Source organism: Amblyraja radiata, chromosome 27 (assembly GCF_010909765.2).
Source record: "Amblyraja radiata isolate CabotCenter1 chromosome 27, sAmbRad1.1.pri, whole genome shotgun sequence".
Lineage (NCBI taxonomy): Eukaryota > Metazoa > Chordata > Chondrichthyes > Rajiformes > Rajidae > Amblyraja > Amblyraja radiata.
This window is the reverse complement of record NC_045982.1, coordinates 14399244-14409520: the sequence shown is the minus strand read 5'-3', so window position 1 is coordinate 14409520 and position 10277 is coordinate 14399244. Positions and strand designations below refer to the sequence as shown.

At 40.9% G+C, this 10277-nt stretch overlaps 1 long non-coding RNA gene across 1 annotated transcript; it reads left to right on the top strand.

Moving 5' to 3' along the window:
- Positions 1-4226: 4226 nt before the first annotated feature.
- On the top strand, positions 4227-5391 carry LOC116988239. The gene is made up of 2 exons (XR_004415889.1): positions 4227-4616; positions 5159-5391. It is a non-coding gene; the product is annotated as an uncharacterized LOC116988239 (long non-coding RNA).
- The last annotated feature ends 4886 nt before the right edge of the window (positions 5392-10277 follow it).

Below are 10277 nucleotides of genomic sequence, written 5' to 3'. Positions count from 1 at the left end.
TTTTTACCATGAGGTGATTGTAATGAGGGATGCGTTGCTAAGGAAGGCATTAAATTGTGGCAGATATTCTCATGATATTTAAGAAGCATTGGGATGAGAACTAATAGACTACAGGCCAAGTGTTGGGAAATGGGATTAATAAAGATAAGTACTTGATGGTCTGAATCCAAAGCATTGGAATGACTCAGAGAGTCAAGCATCATCCCTGGAGGATATGGATAGGTGAAGGGTCAGGACCCTTCTTTGCCCCTGCTCCATATGTCTGAAGAAGGTTCCTGATCCAAACATCACCTACCATTCCCTCCAGAGATCCTGCATGACCCACTGAGTTACTCCAGCATTTTGTGTTTTATGTAAGATTCCAGCATCTGCTGTTCTTTGTGTCTCTACTTGATGGTCAGCAGGGATGTGATAGACCGAAGGGCCTGTTTCTGAGCTGTATGAATATATGCCTCCACTCCGTCAGTTGTGTCTGAATAGCCTGCTAGTGTTCTCTATCCAACTTCATATATGTGTTTGGGTGAGATATGGCATTTGGGAGAGATGGATTAAAACTTGAAGAGAGAAATGTAAAAATTGAAAATATCTGACATTAAAAAAATGACTGAATTGTGCTTGCAATATTATGCTTCCAATTTAATGTGGTTTAGCTAATAGAGACAAATTAAAATACCGCACTGTTCTGTACTGCAATGGTGCAGCAGTTAGTTCTAGTGCCTCACAGCTACTGGACTCTGGTTTTGAATGTGACCTTGGTGCTTTTTGTGTGGAGTTTGCGCAGGCGAGTGCTTCAGTTTCCTCTCACATCTCAAAGAGGTAATGATAGATTAATTTGCAACTGTAAATTGCCCCTTAGTATTAGCAAAGATCTTAGAGCTCTAAGATCTTTGGTATTAGTATCTGGCAGAAAGGAATCCAAGAATAGTTGAAGGGCGTGTGAGAGAGAGAATAGGTTGCAAGACTACTGGGAAGTAAGTAGAGGGGAATAGAACTGATGGGTTTGCTCTCCTGAAAGTCAGCTTTCACCCGACAGGTGACTGGTCTCCTGTGCTGTTATAATGAATAATCAGCAGAACGGCTCGAAAACTGCTGAATTGCCTGAAACTACTCTACCTCTCAGTGTATGTATCTAGGTTCAAATAATAGTATTTCTGTGAATATTCCACTGATTGTGACCCTTTAGACTTTAGAGATACAGCACAGAAACAGGCCCTTTGGCCTACTGACTCATCGCTGACCAGCATCCACCCCATACACTAACTCTATCCTCCACCCTAGGGACAATTTTAACTGCAGCTAATTAACCTGCAAACCTATACATCTTTGGAGTGTGGGCGGAATCCGGTGCACCCGGAGAAAACCTACACATCACAGGGAGAACGTACAAAATCCGTACAAACAGCACCCGTAGTCAGTCGCTGGCACTGTAAGGAAGCAACACTACCGCTGCACCACTGTGCCGCCTTGCGATCCAGACTCCTTTTCTCCACATCTTGTTGAATCTGACTTTAACTGGGATTGAAACAGGGTGCAAGCAACTAAAGATATTTCTATCCATACGTCTTTAGCAAATGTTTCAATCTTGAAGCTGTAATGGGTCATAAAAAATGACCATCATTCACTGTTGAAAGTCATTGTATTGTCCAAAATGTGGTTTGTAGGTTGACATTGGGGTTGACGTTAATTTTGGAGGGATTCAGTTATGAGGAAATTCCAATCCCATCCACAATAAATCTTGACCCAATGAGTTGTGATTGCAACCTTCAACATGGATGAAGTGTTCACTTTGAAGAGGGCAAAAAAGATTTACAAAGATGTTATTGGATCTGGAAGGTTTGATTTAAGTTGAGCCTGGAAATGGCTGGGTCTACTTTGGAACATAGGAGACAGAGGTGACCTTAGAGGTTTATAAAATCACGAGGAGCATAGGTATGGTGAATAGCCACAGTCTTTTCCCCAGGATAGGAGAGTCTAAAATTAGAGGGCATAAATTTAAGGTGAGTGGGGACAAATTTAAAAGGGACATATTTTTGGTACAGAGGGTGGTGCGTACATGGAATGAGCTGCTAGAGGAAGTGATAGAGGCATGTACAATCATGCCATATAAGAGATACTTGGACAGGTCTGTGGATGGGAAAGGATTGGAAGGAAATTGGCCAGGCAGAGGCAAGTGGGACACACTTGATTTGGCAACTTGGTCAGCATGGAAGAGTTGGGCCAAAGGGCCTTGATTCCATGCTGTAAACTCTAGACTCTGAGTGAGACTCTGTGTCTCTGCTTAGTTTACTGCAGTTGTAATTTTGATATGGAATTAAAACGCCACTGCTTTTCCCCTTGACTCCTGTAGGTTTTCAACTATTTTCAACATGGCATCATATGAAGGGTCTTGCTGGCAGTAGGTGGGTGACAGGCAGGCAGCTTGCCTTAAGACTGGGGTGTGACACTGTCTACCTAAGGTGGAATGTGTGCATGAATTACCTATTCATGAGTACTACAGTTTCCAATTTTAAAAAAACTGGTCCGAACCACACCTTCCCCAAGGCCCCATGAGCTGCCTGACTGGGACCCTACAAAAGTGACATATGTTGGTCAGAACATTTAATTATCCACTAATGCTGACACTCAGCTTGATGCCACAGTACTGTGAAGTACAGGCTGTCAGGAGAATGCGTGGCACTGTGGTAGAAAACTAAAATGTTCTTTCCCAGAAGAATTTGACACAAAGTTTCTCAGTTGGCTACTGGGCTTGATTTCATTAATTTGCCCGAAATTCAGTTCCTTCTCTCTCCATCACTGCTAGTACTTCCACTTTCCCCTCAAAGATTCCCAGGCACTCCTCACTGTTTGCTGCAGTCTAAGCCTCTCAGCCGACCATTAGCAGTAATTGATACAGTCCTCGTAGCTAATTCAGTCATCTACAGTATGTCATTGCTGCTGTTTACTGCTGATCAGCACATTTCTGCCTCGAGATGCACTTCAATATAATTCTATTTATTTCCTATTTGATAATATATTTTATTGCCCTTTGCTTTAGCTGACTGTATTAAAAAAACACACGTATCTCTATGGGCATGCACTTTTATTATCATTTTCTTCTGACACAGATGTAAATGTTTAAAGTACTCCCCAGATATAAATATCCCCTTAAAGCAGCAGCAAAAAAGTGATCGAGTTATTTACAGGGAATTTACTGCAAGTGGGGCCACCCTGAATGTCTCTCTGATGGGAATGGCATTGGATCAGCACAAAAACACTGCCATCGACACTTTTCTTGAGAGATTGTGAGTGCTAATTTCAGAAATGCTTTGTGCGGAGTTTACTAATATTGCGGTCTCACATACCCGACAACCACCGGAGATTAGTTTGTACATACATAATAAATTTACAAATGAGTTGGAGGACTATTTGAAATAGGGAGGCTGTTTCACAGCTTTTCATTAAAATTCAGGCAAAAAAAAAAAACACATTATTGCCATTGCAAAACTCCAGCCTTTGCTTTCCATGAGATACTCAAAGAGTTATTACCTGCAGTTCTTCCTGAAATGGCTGAAACCAGGAGCAGCAGCCCCAGCATATAATCCATTACTTACTCTGAGTCTTGGGACCATTATCTGTCATCCCAATATAACTAGCCCTTACTAAAAGGTTAAACAGGTTTTTTTTGAGAGGGGGGGATAAATAATCTGTGCACCATGATGGAGACACAACTTGCCTGGACTTTGCGCCTGTGCATGAAGGTTAGCTTGTCATAATTTGCACCAATGTGGCAGTATCATTTCCTAATTGAGAGAAGAGAAAATTCATTATCATATAGCTGTTCAGGTCAGGGTTTTTTTTTTTCTCTCTCTTGCTGCTTGTGTGTTGGTATCGATCTAGGGAAAGGGGTGGGGGTAGGGAAAGCTGATACAGCTTTTGCATTCTATGAATGAGCAGCAGAAGAATGTAATGATAAGGAAAGGAGAGCTGCCTTGAGTGTATCCTGAGAGCCTGCCTTGCACTATCCCGTGTCCCCGTGGCCTGTAACATCAGCATATTCATCACTGCTGTCAGCATTAGTGGACTGTTTGCAGCCTTCAGCCTTAATTGGGGGATACAGCACTTTGAAAAGGAGAGAGAGAGAGGGGAAAAAAAAGACGATGTTTCAAGTCACCGAAAGGACGATGAACGCGTTGCATGAAGACAGTTGGGAAGGGGAGAGGTAACGTTCAAGCGAAAGAACTGACACTGTGTCCGAACAGTCTGTGGTTGGTTAGCTGCTTCCAGCTAATGACAGGTGCTGAATCAGGTTCATTGGGAACATTTCCATGAATGGGAAAGGGGGAGTTACAACATTGCCCCTCCCAAGCCAACAGAATGCAGAAAGTACAAGGAGCCTTCTGCCCCTCTGCCTCTCTCGACCCCTGCTAACGGATGACGCAGCAGAAATCGACTGGCAGCTCGAAACCGGGCTGGGTGACTTTAAAAATGGCTTCAAGAAGTCACCTACTGAAACTTCTGCTGCAAGCAGCAGCCTGAGGATGTGGTTAGGCTGCCCTGTATCTCACCAGCAGGGCTATTAAATGCTATTTGCTGCATTGGAGATATAATTAATGGGAAAGCAGTGAAGAACTGAAAAGGTAACATTTGCCATATTGTCACAATGCCTCTTACTGCTTGATCTTGTATTTCATTTGAATTAGTTGTGCCTGCATTATGTGTAGTGGGGGTTGAAGTTAGGGTGGTGGAAATCAGTCATTAACTGTTTAAAGCATGTACTAAGTCAGGAGAATACTGCACTGAGATCAGTTGAGAGTCACACTGGCTAACATGTTTCTTAATGAAATATTTTTTATTGTTGTATATGGGCTGGTCATTTTCTTTCCAAGTCAAAGCCATTTGAGGGTGGGGCTGATTCATGATAAAAGGGGCCATTTTGCATTCTCTAAAAATGTGCAATCTCCATAACCAGTTTGCTTCCTAGCTTCTTGCTTTGTCAAGGAATGTGGTGTGTGCATGTTTCTCTGCACAGCTGCATTCAACGGCAGCTTAAGGTCGCTTCGAATTGCCAGTCAGTTTAGTTCCTCTAACAATGTGGCTGCTTTTTAAGGTTTGGTCTAAATGTTCAGCTGCTTTGAAATAACACAGATGGTCGAAGTGATACTAATTTTCTTCCCCACAGTCAAAAACTTTCAGCTCAAGATGTTACTTACAAAACAGCCTTTGAGTCATGCCACATGATGTTACACAGACTGGAGTCAGGGATAAAAGATCATTACTGTATTAGGTAATAAATACGCTTCCAACTTCTTATGTCATGTTGAAGAGGCATTTGCTCCTCAGCACGAGCTTGGTATATATCCTGTCATTTTCTTGTATTTTGTTAGATATATGATTTTTCTTCTTGTATAAGTCCAAAGCATTGGGTACAGTCTGAGTTAGAAGACAGTGCCTCTTCCTTTGGGACCTGGGTTTGAATCCAGGTCAGGCAGAGCAGGTGAAGGACTTCTCTATAACAGGGGAGGGTGTGGGGGGGTGAGAGGAGCTGACTGTATGATAAAACTCTGTCCTTTCACCTCTGTAGTCGACAAACATGAGCTAGACAAATGAGCTGGCACCATTGAATGTATCTTGATTGTCTGATAGCTGTTTAAGGTTTTAAGTTACAGTTAAAGCTCAAGAGCAGACTCAGACCAAATATCAGTCAATTGAATCATTGTAATGACATTTACAGCACACTTCACAGCTGTCACTTCCAAGTTAGCATTTTTTGTCTTCATCGCATTTTAGAACAATTGGCTACTTCTGTAAAATTACTGACAAATCTGGGGCTCATGGTCACCGTGAAACGTCATAGAAATCTTGCTTGTGGGCAGTTTGTTTAAGGAATTTGAACATTTTACAGATTTTATCCTTGCTTTGCTCCTCTCAGGCATTCTTTACTTTTGCAATAGGTTTTTGTACAACATTCAGTTTTGATTGGTGATCTTTTAACCTCTTCAAAGCTCAAAAGGTTCTATGATTTGTCAATAAGAGGTCCTGCGTGACGTTTCGGGTCTGAAATGTCACCCATTCCTTCTATGCAGTGATGCTGCCTGTCCCGCTGAGTTAGTCCAGCATTTTGTATCTATCTTCGGTGTAAACCAGCATCTGCAGTTCCTTCCTACACAATAAGATGTGCTGTTGCACACGGCAGGACTGTCTTAGCACGAAAGAAGAGCACCTAAGAATTGCTAGTAATTGCTGAATCAAGCTCTTTTTACATGAATTTTGAGTTTGTAAATCCATTATGCAAACTGTGTAAAGTCTCAAGGCATGTAGAATGCAATTTAATTATGTAAATCTACAAGTTATTTATATTTGAAAATTTGACACTTAACATGTATTTGTTCCTTGCATGAATATGGATTATAATTGTTATGCCGTCGTGTTTTCTGTGGGGATTTTTATGTGTATTATTTGTGCAGGGAATCAATGAGAAAGTGGGATAACATAGAATTAATGTTAAAGGGTGATCAGTGGTCAGCGTGGAATTGGGTGACCAAAGGGCCTGTTTCCGTGCTGTATCTCTAAACTATTAGTAGTGCACATTTTTTCTGGTTTCAAGATGTAACATCACTGATCTAAATTACAGGGGCAACTTGTGAAAAATTGGGCAACATCACTGCATTACATCAAACCATCATAACTTGACACGGTAAAAATTGTCCACTGAAGGTTTCTTCATGTCCAAGTTAATTTGAACATGTAGATGTGAAAGGTGGGTGGGTATGATTGTACTCTATACCTTTTGCATTCTGGATAGCTCACATCTAATGAGACTGCAGCAATGTCAAAACAATTTTCAGTTGTTCTTAGAAATGTTATCAATGTTATCATTTTGTAGTCTTTTTCTTCCCTTCTCCCTAGGTTGATATTCAGATGACAGTAAAATTGTATCCTGCTCGAAAACTAAATGTAATTGAAGCATTGTTCACTAGTAAGCCTCTCACTTTTAATTGTCCATCATCCTTCTGAACTCTTGATCTGATGATAGTGTGGTAATGCAGGGAATGTAGCAGCACTGTTATTATTCATCTTGCCACGGAGATAATATCTTCTGACTACATTTTGTACTGTTGCTTCAAGGGTGTCAAGCACTTGTCAAAAAATGGCATTCACTGAAAGAATTATTTTTCCTTTCAATGTCCTAATCTGCGTCCGTTGGACCAGCTCGAGGTTGGGTTTTTTCACGTTGTCTAACCTTGATTTAGGGAATTCTTAAAACAGCGCAGTGTAAAATCACATTCTCTTGAGACCAGATTTTAGGCACGTGTTATTGCTAAACTTCTGCTCATTGAAATCGCAATGAAATGTCTACTTGTTGACCTTTTGTTCTGCATCTTCATCCTTGTGATTCATCCAAGTCTGGAGACTTTTACACTGTTTAAAAATAATGCTTCATTCTATTCTTGATAACTTCATGTAGGGAGATATTTCCTGGATATTTTATGCCAAGACAAAGCAAGGAATCTCCAGGCCTTGGGGTCCGACTCCATCCAGAGTTACATACTTCTTCATATCTCCATATGAAATGCCTGGCTATGGAATGTAAAGAAGTATGTATTTGCGGTATGGAATATCTTCAGTCATAAAGAAACCATGCTCAATGAACAGCCAAGAAGTTCGCTTTTATAATTCTAATAAAAGGCCTTGATGCTTTCTATATTAGTTGAGATAGTCGACTTTCTAACAGAAAACCTACGTACAGTTCAAAGATCTCTGAGGATTTTACTTCTAAACTACAGGCAGTGAGGTAAAAACATTGGCAGGTTTAGGTATAATTGTGACATGTACCAAGGCACAGTGAAAAGCTTTGTTTTGCATTCTGTCCAAACAGATCATACATAGATACAATCAGTTCAAACTCAAGTACAATAGATATAGCAAAGGGGAAGATATAGGATGCAGAATATAGTTCTCTGCATTGAAGCGCATTGTAACGCATCAGTTCCTTAGACAAAGTCCAATGTTCTTAATGGCGTAGAGGTGAATTGAACAGTACCCTAGTTTATGGAGTGCTGAGTTTAGGAAATGGTCTGAAAGAAAAATCAATCATAACTTTACATGGGAGCCTGAAACTAATGCGATGGGAATCACCCCCAAAAATGTCAGAGTAAAACAAAAGATAACTTGTGCTGAAGACCTTGTCCCTTGCCTCAATTTTGACAATAGAAGGTTACTTATTAATATAATGCACAGATTTTATACTCTCTGTTCCATTTTGTAGTCAAATTCTTTGCTTGATAATTTACAGAGACTTGCCATTCCCTGATGTAAATGGGCATCCAAGTAACTCCTCACTCCTATGACAGCACAGTGTAAGAGCCCATTAATGATTATACAAGACATTCCTGCTTTATATCAAATGCACAGTGTCTATTGGAATGGTTAAATGCATTTTACTGCCTTCTCATTGAACTTGATTCCTGACTAATGTCCACCCTCATGTTATAAGACTGTGTGAGGGAGTGTTAATTGATGGTGTATTGCTTTAGCTTCATACATGAGCAGGGCAGAATTCATATTTCCCTTTTCCCTTTGTGACATATGGAGTTTGTACGTTTTCCCTGTGGCCTGTGCAGGTTTTCTCCAGGATCTCCGGTTTCCTGCCACACTCCAAAGTTGTACAGGTTTGTAGGTTGATTGGCTTGGTATAATTGCAAATTGTCCCTAATATGTGCAGGATAGCGTTAGTGTGCGGGGATCACTGGTCGGCACGGACTCGGCGGGCCAAAGGGCCTGTTTCCGCGCTGTATCTCTAAACTAAACAAAAATTAAAATTCTCATATTTTATATACTTATATCTCATTGCCCTCAGCTTCCAATGCTCCCGAGAAAACAATCCAAGCTTGTCTAACTTCTCCTTACAGATAATATCCTCTAACCCCCACTACCTCCACTCGTGAGTTGTGAAGAACACAGCTGTGATGCCAAAAGGCGTTGCATTTGAAGCTTGTAGATCCTTTTGTTCATTCAAATTTGATTCAAAATCAGAGGGGATAGGCTAAGAAGCGAAAAGCAAATGGGAATGGAATGCATCAAAACATTCCATTAAGTAGAAAGGAGAAGGGGTCACACTGCCAAAGATTCCAGCTATATCCTTCAGGATACTTTGGGGCCATATATTTTCCTTCTGATGGTTTTGAACAACAGGCCTAGGTGGGTTAGGGCAGAAGTATTAAAGCTATCTAGTGTCTTGCAAATCCACAGTGATTTAGGTTAAGCAACATTTGCTCGTTGCCACAGTGGGTCCCAGTGATTTCAACCAGCAACAGCTGTAAGTTTTTATTATCCTATCTTATTGCGTGATTACTAAGAGCAGGTGCCAGATGCTAAACTGCAGATCCTGTTTCTCGGAGAGTTTGTCTAAAAACCGCCAGCCGCATTCTGCTGTCAGAAATAGTGCAGCTACTGTTGTGTTAAAGCATTTCCATTGACATCTCTATAGGTTTAACTAATTTCCAAAGAAAATGTTCTAACTCTGGCAAAATTACATGCTTCTATTCCACCAGTCTAGGGAAAGTTTGCTTACAATTGCCGAAAGAGTATTGCCACTGCCGAACTTGTTATTTTCCAACATCTAATATCGCGCTGTTTTGGAATAATTTGGATATGATCATCCAGCAAGCTCTGTGTGTACCGAAGATAGACACAAAATGCTGGAGCAATCAGCGGGTCAGGCAGTATCTCTAGAGAAGAGGAATAGGTGACCATTTGTGTCGGAACCCATTTTCAAACTGAAAGATAGACTGAAAAATAGGGATTCACTTATCTTTCAGTCTGAAGAAAGGTTCCAACCTGAAACATTACCCATTCCTCTTCTCTAGAGATACTGCCTGACCTGCTGAGTTGCTCCAGCATTTTGTGTCTATCTTCGGTTTCAATCAGCATCTGCAGTTCCTTGCTACACAAGCTCTGGTTGTACATTTATGACAGAGAGGTCCAACATGAATCGCTTCTGAGAACTCGGGATTGAAGTCTGTGCCTTGGATTTTTTAATTCTGTCTCCCATAGTTTTAAATCCAAATGAACAAATTTTGGTCAGTCTTCCATTTATTTTCTGATAATTATGTGATTAGGCTGATGGGTAAATAGGAATGAAATAGGGTAGAATGGGTGGTGGACCATTAATATTGTCCAGGTTACACACTTAAGCCTGGAGCTGTCTGGTGTTGACTGCTCCCAGTTTTAACTTGTGTAGGAAGGGACTGCAGATGCTGGTTTATACCGAAGATAGACACAATATGCTGGAGTAACTC